This window comes from Crocuta crocuta, unplaced genomic scaffold (genome assembly GCF_008692635.1).
Source record: "Crocuta crocuta isolate KB4526 unplaced genomic scaffold, BGI_CrCroc_1.0 scaffold51, whole genome shotgun sequence".
Lineage (NCBI taxonomy): Eukaryota > Metazoa > Chordata > Mammalia > Carnivora > Hyaenidae > Crocuta > Crocuta crocuta.
The window spans coordinates 2,430,930-2,444,453 of NW_027527624.1; the positions used below are offsets into that span (position 1 = coordinate 2,430,930).

Sequence of the window (13,524 nt, forward strand, 5' to 3'; positions counted from 1 at the left end):
ATCCAGGTAGAGTCCGCCCTCCCACCCTGTTCCTCAATGCAGAATCCAGGATAGTGAATGTGAGAATGCCAAGAAGAAGAGGTAACCAGGTAACCGATGCCTAGAATAAATGTTCTTAGTTGTTTAGGGACCAGGACTCTATTTATATATTCATTGATAATATTCAACCAACATTTACTCAGCATCTATTCTAAGGGTTCCCTTGTGATGCTAATATTATCCTAGCTTCTCAGTTGTCCCTGTGGGTTGCTGTAACAAAAATACCAGAGACTGAGTGGCTTAAACAGCAGACATTGATTTCTCACAGTTCTGGAGGCTAGGAAATCTAAGACGAAAATGCCGACAGATTCAGGGTCTGGTGAGAGCCCATTCTCTGATCGCTGTCTGATCGCGTGGAGGCCTTCCCTCTGTCCCATCGCTGGTGGAAGAGAGGAGGGGGTCCTCTTCTGTCGCTTTTATCAGACACCATCCCATCCATGAGGCTTCCCTCCTCACTACCAGTCACCTCCAAAAGGCCCTACTTTCTAATACCACCACATTGCGGGGTGGGGGGGAAGGTTAAGATTTCAACATACACAGTTTGGGGGGTGGGGCAGACATTCGGTCCAGAACACACAGCCACGTTACAGATAAGGAAGTGGGCGTGGCTATGGAGCCACAAACATTGCGCTGGAATCTGGACCCAGATCTTCAACCCCAAGGCTGCATTCCCTTTCTTGGTGAGCTCATCCGGGCTGGTGGGTTTAAATATCATCGACAAGCTTAAGTGGTCCAAACAAACATCTCCAGCTCAGACTTCTCTGAACTTTCCACTCACCTATCTAACTACATTTCTAGTATTTCTAGTGGAATGTCTACTAATTGTCTCAAATTTAATGTATGTAAAACTGAGCTTCTGATAACCAATCCACCCCCACCACCACCTCCGCTCCAATCACCAACGCCTCTGAGTCTTTTTACTCCGTAAATGGTAAAGGGCGGCGCATGCTGCTGCCCCAAATCTGACTGCAGGAGTTCAGGACCCGCAACCCCAAAGTATGCTGCTTTGGGATACTGATTATTTTGAGCTGTAATCTCCTAAAAAAAAAAGGCAAATTCAGGAACAGGCTTTCTCTGAACACCCCTTATCCACATATACACGGTGCCTCAAAAGGAAGTTTCCCTCTGGGAGTTTCATCAGCCAGGAAGGATCGACTCTTATCACAGGAGAGGAGACTGGGACGCTAGGAGACGCCACACCCAGCAAACTGTCACAAACGGTCATATCTCCCATCCCTACTTCTAAGGGCCCCTTCCTCTTTCCCAAAGATCCTCCATGGCCCCCTGAGAGGCCTATACCCCGCCCTTCCCCGATTAAAATGGCCTGAATTCTAAAGCCATCTCTTTGAGTTACTAATTTTCACTCAGTTTCTCCCATGTATCTGAGAGGTATACATGTTAATAAACGTGGGTTGTTTTTTCCTCTTGTTAATCTGCCTTTTATTACAGGGGAGCTCAGCCAAGAACTCAGGAGGGTGGAGGGAAGATTATTTTTCCTCTGCTACAGCGGTAACTCCATTCTTACAATTAGTTGCACGGGCAAACCTCTGAGTGCACCCTGGCCCTTCTCCCACACCCCACATCTAATTGGCCAGTAAATCCTGTCACTTCTGCCAAAACAGACACATGGCATCTGATGGCCGCCCCTCCCCCAACGCCACCTCCTTGGTCAAAGTCACCAGCAGCTCTTGCCTGTGTGTGACCGCACTGGTCCCCTTAGGGTTTCAGGCTCCCAGCCGTATCACCCCACAGCATCTATTCAACCCTGAAGTCAGAGTCGTCTTATTCAACTATGTCAGATCCCATCTTCCTCATCTCATGACCTGGACCTGATCTATAGGTGCCCGCCTGTCCCCTCTCTGTCTTCCTAATCCTGCTCTTTCACTCACTCCCCTCTTGCACACTTGCCTTGACTGAGCCTGGCCCTCTCCCGCCTTCTCTCCTCCTTTCTGCTGTCCTCCCTGACTGTCCGGATCTTCCCCATTCCCCTCTGGGCTCGCTCCCCTTCTCCTTTAAGGTCTTTACTCAGACCTTAATGTCGCCCTGTTCAGCAGAACTTCTCTGAGCTCCGTCTAAATCTGCAATTGGAGCCTCAGGATTAGCTTGAGACAGAGGCAACTGAGATAAAGCAGACACAGAAAGAGCTCTCTGCCTCCCCCATCTACCAAACAGCAGGGCATAAATTTGCCTGGTGCAGGTGTGCCTCGCCCCTCCCCCCATTCCTGTACCAGGAAGAAAGCAATCCCAATCACCAGCGACCCACCAAGATTAATCCGCATAAGCAAATTTTATCCAATAACCCTTCTCTGCCATTAGCTTTCCCCATATACTTCCTAGTCACCTGCCCACAATTTACAGGCTCTACAAGCCCAACCCCTCTTCTCCTTGTTCTCTGTTGTCTCTCCACAGTGTATTCCCTTTTGTCAAAATGGTACATAGGTGAGGCGCCTGGGTGGCCCCATCGGTTGAGCATCTGACTTCGGCTCAGGTCATGATCTCACAGTTCTTGAGTTTGAGCATCAGGTTCTGTGCTGACAGCTCAGAGCCTGGAGCCTGTTTCAGATTCTGTGTCTCCCTCTCTCTCTGCCTTTCCTCCGCTCGTGCTCTGTCTCAAAAATAAATTTAAAAAAAAATTTTTTTTAATGGTACATAAGCCCTTGAGCCTAACCACTTGTTCAGATTTTTCACTTCTTTTCTGTGAAGCCCCCGTGCATGTAAATTAAAAATCTTAAAATGTGACATGATACTCTACATCGAAAACCCGACAGACTCCACCAGAAGCCTACTAGAACTGATTCAAGAATTNTGTATATGCCTCTTCTCCTGTTAATTGGTCTTCTGCCAGTTTAATTCACGGACCCCAGGTGCTGAACCTAGAGGAAAAGCATTTTCTTTCCCTATAATCACTTCTAATCGACCATATATTTTCCATTTGATCTGGCTGTGATATGTCTCCTTGAACTAGAATGTAAATTCTGCGAAGGCAGAGATCTTTGCCTGTTTTGATCACTACTGTCTCTTTAGCACCTAGAATATTGCCCAGCACATAATATAGGCTTAATAAATACTGGTTGAATGAATAAAGGAATGAAGTACTTTACCCTGCAAATAGTGCCTAGGAAGGCAGCCAAGTGAAAACTCTAGAATTCTAATATTAAGTGAGAGATGTTACAGTCGTAAAAATATTCTTGATCATTGATGCGAATCGTTACAATGGCAAAGTACGGGAAGTCATTCAGCACACTGGCCTAGGTGCCATCAGATCTATTTCTATTCTTGGTACCATGCCATTGGGCAAAGCCTCAGGCTTCTTGGGAAATGGGGGTGGGGTGGGGTAATAACTGACATTTTCAGTTAGACTCAGTAGGAAAAACAGTCTCTAAAAATGAAGAATTGAAAAAAAATTGTATACCAAAGAATTTATTGGAGAATGATTTGGCCATTCGGTTAAACTCAAAGGATGAGATGAGAAAATGGAAATGCAGCTTGGTCTAGGATGAAGTTCAAGATGTATCTGGGCCAAAGTGTCATCTACCATTGTTAGGGGAATTCCCACAAGCTGCCAAAGCTGGGGCCCGGGCCAGTAAGGGATTATCTCCAGGAAAGTGTTCCCTGAGTGGCTTCCAACCACTCCCACTACTACTCAGTGCCCTCCGTAAACCCCAAATGCCGCCTTTTCTCGGTGCCAGGTTTCATATTTTGAAAAATGCTTTTGCCATGCAGCTTAGAACGAGGGGAGAAACGGACTTCGGGTGAGGAGCCCCCCCCCCCATCTGCTTCCTCCAGAACTGTGAATCCCAGACACCTGGCCTGACTCTCAGGCAGAAGATCCAGGATTTTTTTCTGGTCCACAACAAAGCAGAGAAGACTTAGCTCCTGGCTGCTTGTAAATCTCTCCCGTAACTCGCAACTCGTATAAAAGAATAATTCGCGTATAATGGTCCTTGGCGTTGTCTTTTCTCAAATTTACACTTTTTTTCATGTGGAAGAAATGATCTGCAATATGGAATGTATCTGTATTCTCCCCACTCAGGAAGTTACCTAGAATCATATCTCTGCTGGGACTTCCTTTTGTAATTCAGGCACCCTATTTTCCTGAGGTTGAAATTCAGGAAGCATAACCTTCGATTTTCTCCTCTCTCTTTCCCATTTGCTTCTTCCTCTCAGGCTGGAGTTTCATTCAAATCAAAGTAACCGAACAACCAGTTTAGCAAGATTTTTGTTTGTTTGTTTCCCTTTGAGGATTCCTGGCTGTCCTTCCTTGCTGATCTAGGAGATCAGCTTAGTCGAGGACTTTTTATCTCGCGGCTCTTGGTGGGAAGTTTTCGGGACAAAGGGACTCAGAGTAACAGGCGAAGTTTGCAGATTGGCAAAATCCATTGGATGACACTCAGAATTTTCAACACATCTGTTACTTGTCTGCTTTCATTATGGTAGCTTCCCTCTGGCTCCTTGCGGGGACGGACAACTCTTTGCGAAGGTAAGACGTGACTTCATAACCAATTCTCCAGTGAGTATGAAAACTTTTACTCCCTCCCGCACTGGTTTAGCAGAAGGTTTCTGCTAAATTTAATTGAACTAAACAAACTAAACTAACCCTCCTCAACGGCTGGCAAATATAATACAAACTACCCAGGACAGTGGTATCATTTAATATAGTAAAACAACCAATTTCTCTAGCTTTTTCTGTTCACCATTTCGCTTAACTATATCAGAATTGCTGATATTATAAACTTTCTTTTTGGTTACACTCTTCTATTTTGGGGGGCTATTTCTGGTCATATCTGCTACAGAGGTGAATATTTAAATATATGATTTAAGGGGTGCCTGGGTGGCTCAGTCGGTTAAGCGTCCAGCTTCGGCTCAGGTCATGATCTCACAGATCGTGGGTTCAAGCCCCGCATCGGGCTCTGTGCTGACAGCTAGCCCAGAGCCCGGAGCCTATTTTGGATTCTGTGTCTCCCTCTCTCTCTGACTCTCCCCGGCTCACACTGTCTCTCTCTCTCTCTCTCTCTCTCTCAGAAATAAATTTAAAAAATTTTTGTTAATTTTAAAAAATATATATGATTTAAAACTTTATCTTACCCTGCTCACGTGAGTTATTTCCTTTTATCCAAGTATTTAAAGAGATGCAATCCAAAATATGTTACTATTACCAGTAACATGTTAATTTTACCAGTATTATTTTTAACATCATTGACATCGTCCTTTTTTAGTAGTCTCTTTTTTTTTAACTTTATTTATTTATTTTGAGAGAGACAGAGACAGCGCGAGTGGGGGAGGGGCAGAGAGAGAGAGAGAGACAGAGAATCCCAAGCAGGCTCCGCACTGTCAATGTCAAACCCACGAAACCAAGAGGTCATGACCTGAGCCAAAACCAAGAGTCGATGCTTAACCCATGCAGGCGCTCCAACCTCATTCTTTTATTTATCATGTCTTACATCACCAGCATACATAGGAATTTTTAATTTAATGTTTGTGAAGGTTATTGATAGACACCTGGAATTCTAGAAGACACACAAAATTAAGTTCCAGTATTCAAAGTAAGGAACAAAGAGCTGGGTCCTGAATTTCAGGAGGATCATGCTTGCATCATTGGTAGACTTAAAGAGAGACAGTTTCTCACAGAAATGTTGGGTCTTTTTAAAAAAAATTTTAAGTCTATCTTGAGAGAAAGAGCAAGTTGGGGAGGGGCAGAGAGAGAGAGGGAGAGAGAGAATCCCAAGCAGGCTCCACAACGCCGGATGCAGGGCTCGAACTAACAAACCATGAGATCATGATCTAAGTGGAAGTCAAGAGCCACATGCTTAACCTACTGAATCACAGAAATGTTTCTTTCATCAGGAAATTGCAGAGGGTTCTGTCAGAGCAGGAATCTCCACCAATCAGGGAGATGAACACATTCCCGGATTGAACTCCACCTGCCATAACGTGACCCCTGAGTTACCAGACTTGCTCGCAGGATGCTGTGTGTCCACGCGTCCTGTTTCCAGAAGGATAGGCTCTTCTCCAGTTGCCCCTGAAGCTGAAGGCACAGGAAAGCAGGCGCCGACATCTGTGAACACTCAGGACATTCTTTCAAACACAAGGTAACACCATCCAGAAGGCTTACCTTTTCCATAAGCGTAAGACGAGCATGAGCGTCGTTCCCAAGGTTTTGCGTAGATTTACCCAAATTCCAATCATTTTGAATATATGGAAAAATTCCTCAATAAAGCCTGGCTTAAAAAATGTCAGCCTGCTTCTGCCAAACAAGTAAGAAAATACTTTGAAGCAGTTCTCAGGGAGATGAAGATAGAGCAATCACATTAAAATTCCTCTGAAGCCTATTTAGGTTGTTTACGCAAAGCTTTCCTATCTTTGTTTTCCTGATCATGAAACAATAGAAAGGGGCCAGAGGAGGATTTTGGTAGCTGGGTTTCCTGTGGGGGGGGTGGGGGGGGATGATTTAATTTACATATCCGGGTCGGTTTGAAAATCAAACAAATGCCTGCCCCACGTGCCTGCCATCTGCTTCTTAAGCCAGCCCTCCTTCACTATCTTCATTTTTCATGTTTCGATTTCGTCTGTGTTCATTTGGGGCCAAGGCAAAACTTCATAATGTTCTGCAAAAGCCTGTGGTTAAGTCGCATGCGACAATCCTATGAAGGGATCTGACATTTCTAGAGCGATTCACCATGTGCCAAGTTCTGCCAAGTGTTTGGTCTGTGTAATTGGCGCTCTATCCTCTTTACAACCCAAGGAAGTAAGTACTGCTAATGCCGTCAGTCCCCATTTTACAGATGAACAAACTGAGACAAAAGGAGAAATGACTTGCACAAACCCTCAGGGTGTGAATGTCACAGCCAAGCCAGCCGGCCTCTGAGCCACCTCCTTTTCATGCAGAGCAACATACCCAGAAAAGCATAATTGGAAGGAACAGAAGTCTTCATATTTGATTTTCAGACTTTCAGTGATTCTATATATTCAACCTTTCACTTATAAAAACTTATTAAATCTTCATACTCCCTGGGCTGTCCCAGAGTGAGTAATTTGTCATCCCACTTCAGGTGAAGAATTGTCATTTCAGAAAAAAATTTTCAGGTTTATATTAGTGATCTATTCCAGTTAAATACATTGCTCAGCAATGTACTTTGCCTTAGATGCTCGGTGTAGGAGAGGAAAACATCAGTTTCACCCCAAAGTAGAATTCATTCAGCCACAATTTTATGAAATTCCAGAAATGGAAAGTATCCCAGCATAAGCTGCCAAAATCCCGGCACGTTTAAGGAAAACTACAAGTTGTTTCCACTGTTGGGAAATAATCAACTTTAGTTAATAAACACAACAGGATATAGTACGGCTTGATCACCACACAGCCTTCGGGGGAAAAACGCCTACAAAGCATTTTGTTACCATTCTTTTTCTCTTCAGATGAAAAATTCTACTTCTCCAGTATTTCTAGTGTAACTTTCACATCCTGACAATAATATCCAGCAGCATTATAGTCAAATATCAAATGGTGACAAGACTTTTTCACGTCCTAGAGAAAAAGATTCCAGCCCTTTCTCTGTGAAAAGTTTCTTCGGAGGACCGGGGCTATTTCATGCAGATGCGTGAAGTTTAACATTCACGTCCCCTGGAGCCAGGAACCACTAAACTTAGCAGAGCTTTCGTCTATGGGTTTTAGATCTGATAAAGACACTCTCACAACTGTCTTGTTTCTAGAAGCATTGCTGTGCAGGTTGCCGCAAGAATCCAGAAGCTTCAAACAAAACCTGGCCTCCCTGTGGATAATGTGACCTGCAATGCTATTGGTGACAGTGTGTACTGCAGCAAACAGGAATTTGTATTCCGCATTGCTCTTCAGGCATCAACAAAACATGTAATGAGAATTTTTTTTGCACCGTCATCATTCAAATACGTTATTCAAGTCTGCTCATTAATTTGTAAGCTCCTCGAAGGCAAGAACTAGTTTTGCTTTGCTTTTGGTCTTTGGATCCTGATCATAGACTTAGCCACAGACACTGATCAAAAATGCATGCACGCACACACGTATATACAGACATATACAAATGTTTATAGTTGAAATGATCAAAGTAATTTAAACAGACCCCTCTCCTTACAATGGAATGGAGGGGAGATCAAAGGAAGGAGAGCGAGCACTTACAAGATTATTGTACTTACTCCAGGCAAGTACTGTAGGAGCCAGGGATTAGGAAAGTAGCCACGGATTCCCACCAGACACTTCAGCCCCAGAGCCACTTCGTTATCCTGCCTTAGCTCGGGCAACACGCCTAAGAAATTACAGTTACTGAGAAAACAAGTCACCATGCTTAATTTTTAGATCTTTCAGATTTTTTACATATTCAATTCTAAAGTTGGATGAAAGTGTATTAAGCTTTGTTATTTTATTTGCTTATGAGTCTCCTCCAATAATTCGTTATCCTACTTCACCTAAAGGTTTTCAATTTGGGAAACATAAAACAAATAAAAAGCAGTGATTTACCCCATCAGTAGTCTATTCCAATTAAACCGTCCTAGGGAAATGCTGAGGAGGTAGAATGGATGGGCTGAGGGGTTGACTGGAGGAGGGGTATAAAAGAGAGAGAGATACGGAAACACAGAGCGAGAGCCAAAAACGGAGGATGACAATACCACCTTCTCGATTTTGAGAAACTGGATGCTAAAGATGGCGGCACCATTACGGAGTCCAGGAAGACTGAAGGAAATCCTTCCAGGTCAACTATTACAAGAACCTGCTTCCCTTTTCCCATAGATTTGCCGTGATTGTTGGGATCAGCTCTTCAACTGATGCTGCTGGTGTTACATTTCATCACTGCGTAGTTATTTCGCTCCAGATATTTCTGAAATGCTCTAAACAGTCCCGATGAAGCTAAAAAAATGCATAGTGTGTTACACAGAGAACTGAGATATGTCCTAAAAACTCAGACCATCTCTCACGGAGCTGTTTGCTTACTGTCATTGGTAAGAAATATTGTGGATGGCCCAGCTGATCTGCCATGCTGAAGTCCGGCGATTAACTCAAAATCATAAGCGTTAATCTTCACAGGTTTGAATTTGAAATGGCATTCTGCCTTTTCTAGGTTAGGATGTTTGTGCATTTTTTGGATGTTTACTTATTTTTGAGAGCGAGAGAGAGAAAGAGAGCATGAGCAGTGGAGGAGCAGAGAGAGAGGGAGCCACAGAAGCAGGCTCCAGGCTCTGAGCTGTGAGGCCGGCATGAGGTTCAAACTCATGAACCAAGAGATCACGACCTGAGCCAAAGTCAGATGCTTAACCAACTAAGTCACTCAGGTGCCCCTATGTTAGTGCACCTTTAATTCGAGCCCATAAGAGGTCAGCTTTCACATGCAGAATTAGCTAACTAATAAGTGTTAAAGATAAAGCAGTAGCCCGATCCTCAATAGAATTTTCCATGGTGAGCCTGCTTTGAAATAGCTGTAAGACTATCTATCTGCTAACAAGTTCTGCCCAAGAATTCCTCGTTTTAGAAATACCAGCACTTACAAATGTTTATCTACCACCAAGTTGACATCCCCATATTTGGACTTCTGTATCCTCACAGAACAGAAAGAAAAATCTTCTCTTTCCCATGTCAGTCTTCACACTTCTTAGACCATTACCGCTTCTTTCTGCAGCCAAAACAAATTCTGGTTCCAAAGGAAAGGATGGCCCCTACTTACTCATTTGGAGACATACAGTGTGTATCTGGTACTTTGCTTTGTGCCTTAGTGAACACCTATACGTCATGAGTCTGCTGGAAATCGGTGCTCACGGTGTGTCGTGCAAGGTATATGTAGTAGGACAGCAAAGAGCTGCTGTGCACGTGCCTATTACACACCTCTTCTCCACTGTTCCTTCAGATTTCACTTACAGAACACAAGTTCAAAGGCAAATTTATGTAAGGACTTCAAGACAATAACATCTACAGAGAGTCTAATCAAGCATGATACCCTTCTGAGCATGAGGCTCTGAGTGACCACACAGCTCACACGCCCATGAAGACAGCACAGATATATAGGTAGGGGGATATCGGAAAGGCTCACTCAAGAAATGTAGCAGTATTAAGAAGACAAGTGTCATCCGTGCTTTGTCTTCCTCAAGTCACAATTTTCCCAAGTTGACCAAAACAGTGTCTGGATTCCAGAATATGAAACTAACTGAAGTGGGAATGGAAAGAAGTGACATGTTACCCAAAGGCCAAGTTCTAGCTATGTGTCTTAACATATTACCTAAAATAAGTGGCTTAAAACCATTTTATTGGTCCCTGAGTCACCATGTGGAGGGCTATTTATTGGCAAGAAATCTGCTCCTTGTACAGCTACATGATCCAGAAATAAAATTCTATAGCGTTTGAGCCATATATACATGTGATTATATATATGATATGTATATGTGTATGCGTGTGTGTATAATGAGAGAGAGAGAAAGAGAGAGGAATTTGGGCAAGGTTTGTCTGGGACATTCTTTAGTCCCAATGGCACTGACCAGCGTCACTAGGTGGGATTCAGCTGCCACAGAACTGGATTGGATGGTTTCATCCAAATTCCTGGGTCTTTCCACATGGCAGCTCCCAGCGGAGTAGCCAGCCGGCTCAGGGCTCCAGGAGAGAGCGATCCAAGCGCCAGGAAGTGCGAGCTGCCAGATTCTTGGGGCCTGGGCTTGAAAATGGGCACAGCATCACATTTTCAATACCGTATTGGCCAGAGCACTCCTAGAGGCTGCCCAGCTTCGGGAGAGGCAGCGTGGACCTGCCTCCTGATGGACAGAGAATCTGCAGGCTTCTTTAATCTGCCACATGCCCCTTAGCAAGGATCATTTCTATGAGCACCGTTAAAATGGTGCCCCCTTAATTTGTGAATTAAGGGACTCAACATATCTTCCGATCAGGCATGGCCTTGTCCCTTTGAGTTTAGTTTCATTGTATGCCATATGTATATATATATTTTATAGTTCTATTCATACCTGCACACACAACTGCTCAGTAATTATAATATCCTAAAACACCATGCCTTCCATATCTTTGGTGATTCCTCTCAGAATATAACCTACTCTGTTACAAGAGCAAGGGGTGAATAAATCTGACTTCTGATTAATAGTGTTGCTCTCCCTCCCCACCTCCACCGACCCAAAAAAGATGTGAAGCCAATTTTAAAATTATTTCTCCCATATATCCAAACTTTTTCTAGGTACTTCTAGAATGCTACGTATAACGTTTTGTCCATAAAAGGAAAAAATTGTGTGAAGAAAAAGTGTGCTTCCCCCTGAAAACCTGTGTATGTACCATGCCCTGTGAACCTGACTCGGTCCCGGGCCTCCCCGAAGACTGAAGATCTGCCCTCACCGCATTTCATACCTCAGGAGATTTCTGCGGCTCAGGACTCACTGTGTTTCCTGAATCTGATGTCTTTCATCCAGTTCTGGAAATTTCTCTGTTGTTTCTTTACTCTTTTCTTTTCTTTCTTTTCTTTTGTTTCTTTCTTTTTTTTAAATAAATAAGTTCAGTTGTTTATTTTGAGAGAGAGACAGAGACAGAGAGGGAATCCCAAGCAGGCTCTGCACTGTCAGCGCAAAGCCCAGCGCAGGGCTGAAATTCTCCAACCATGAGATCATGACCTGAGCCAAGATCTCGAAGAGTAGGATGCTTAACCAATAGACTGAGTCACCTAGGAGCCCCTCCCTATTGTTTCCTAAATTTGAACTCTTCCCTACTCTCTTTTATCTCTTCTTAAGATTCTATTACAGATAACTTACACCTTCTTGCCCTGTACTCCAGGTCATTTTAATGCCACAGCTAAATTTTGCAGCTCCTAGATTCACTGTGAAGCCCTGTTAAAAGAGCTCCTTTGGCCTGTCTTTTAAGATGTTTAAGGCTTTTGTTTTAATTTCTAGAAATGTTACTGTATTCTTTTTCAGACATGCCTGATATTGACATGGTATATTACTTTTTTTTCCTTCCCGTTTCCTATTTACGTGCTTATTTTGGTCTTTAATCAGTTTACACATATTCTCCGGTCTCTAGACGACCGTCCTATTACTGAGAGTTCTTAGCCATTACCTCTGCTGTTAGTTTCACCTGCTGACATCTATTCACACGGAGTGCTCCCTGTGAGCTCTGGGATTCATGACAGTGAGCTCATGTTCAGTGGGATTTGCCTGGAGAAATCCAGCAGGGGCCAGGGGCGTATTCCTCCTCTTCAGTTATAGAAGCATTTGCTATCTCAGAGGTTCAAGGGCTATCACCAGCTGGAGACTAGTTCTTATGTTAATTTCTTGGCTTTGGGAGCCCTTGACCATGTAGGTGGTATAAATTCAACCCCAAATCCACAGGACAATAAGCCTGTGGGAACAATTCCTTGGGAGATTCCAGAGATTTTACTGTAGTGAACTTTGGCATTCAAACCATTTTATTTTTTTGTTTATGTATTTATTTTGAGAGAGACAGAGAGAGAGAGGAAGAGAGAGAGCATGAATGGGGAAGGACAGAGAGGGAGGTAGAGAGAGAAACCCAAGCAGGCTCCGTGCAGTCAAGGAGAGCCCCACATGGGGCTCAGTCTCACCAACTGTGAGATCGTGACCTGAACCGAAATCAAGAGTCAGATGCTTGACCAACGGAGCCACCCAGGCATCCCTAACCTTTTTACAGTGTACAGTTCAGCAGCATTTAGTACAACCATCATCACTAGGTCTAGAACATTTTGATCACCCCCAAAGGAAAGCCGGTGCCCATTTTCCCCTTCGTCCAGCCCCTGGTAACCGCCAACCTGCCCCACTCAAGACAGGAAAACACCCTTATCATTGCTCTGGGCTGCGGGAGGAATTTTTTTCAGGTTCTCTGATTTATGTAGGGGTTTTGTTTCCTTTTCCCCTCTTGCTAATCCAGAGACTCATCTCTGTCCAGACTGCTGGTGGCAACCCTCTAGACTAAGAGCCATTCTTGGTATAAATACTGAATTCTGGGCTCTTAGCAAGTATTTGTGAATAAGCCAGACAAAAATCCCTCCTCTCATGGGACTTACTTTCTAGAAGGAAGGAGGCAGAAAATAATAACCAATTTATAAAGTAAGATAAAGGTAAGGAATGAGCAATGCAGGAGCAGAAGATTAACAGAGAGATTGGAGGGGGGCAGGAATGCATGAATCAGGGAGCCTTGGGGCTACTGTGAGAATTGGGGCCTTTGTTTCAAGAGAAAAAGGAGACTCTGGAGAGTTTTGTGTGAGGAGTAACATGTGACTTACATTTGAAGAGGATCCTTATGGCCGGTGTATTGAGANTCGCATGCGACAATCCTATGAAGGGATCTGACATTTCTAGAGCGATTCACCATGTGCCAAGTTCTGCCAAGTGTTTGGTCTGTGTAATTGGCGCTCTATCCTCTTTACAACCCAAGGAAGTAAGTACTGCTAATGCCGTCAGTCCCCATTTTACAGATGAACAAACTGAGACAAAAGGAGAAATGACTTGCACAAACCCTCAGGGTGT

The 13,524-nt window shown here is 43.8% G+C and overlaps 1 long non-coding RNA gene across 1 annotated transcript; it reads left to right on the plus strand.

The window, feature by feature from the left end:
• The first annotated feature begins 4,261 nt into the window (after window positions 1–4,261).
• Window positions 4,262–13,299, plus strand: LOC144238266 (uncharacterized). The gene is made up of 3 exons (XR_013337050.1): window positions 4,262–4,519; window positions 5,884–6,128; window positions 11,232–13,299. It is a non-coding gene; the product is annotated as an uncharacterized LOC144238266 (long non-coding RNA).
• The last annotated feature ends 225 nt before the right edge of the window (window positions 13,300–13,524 follow it).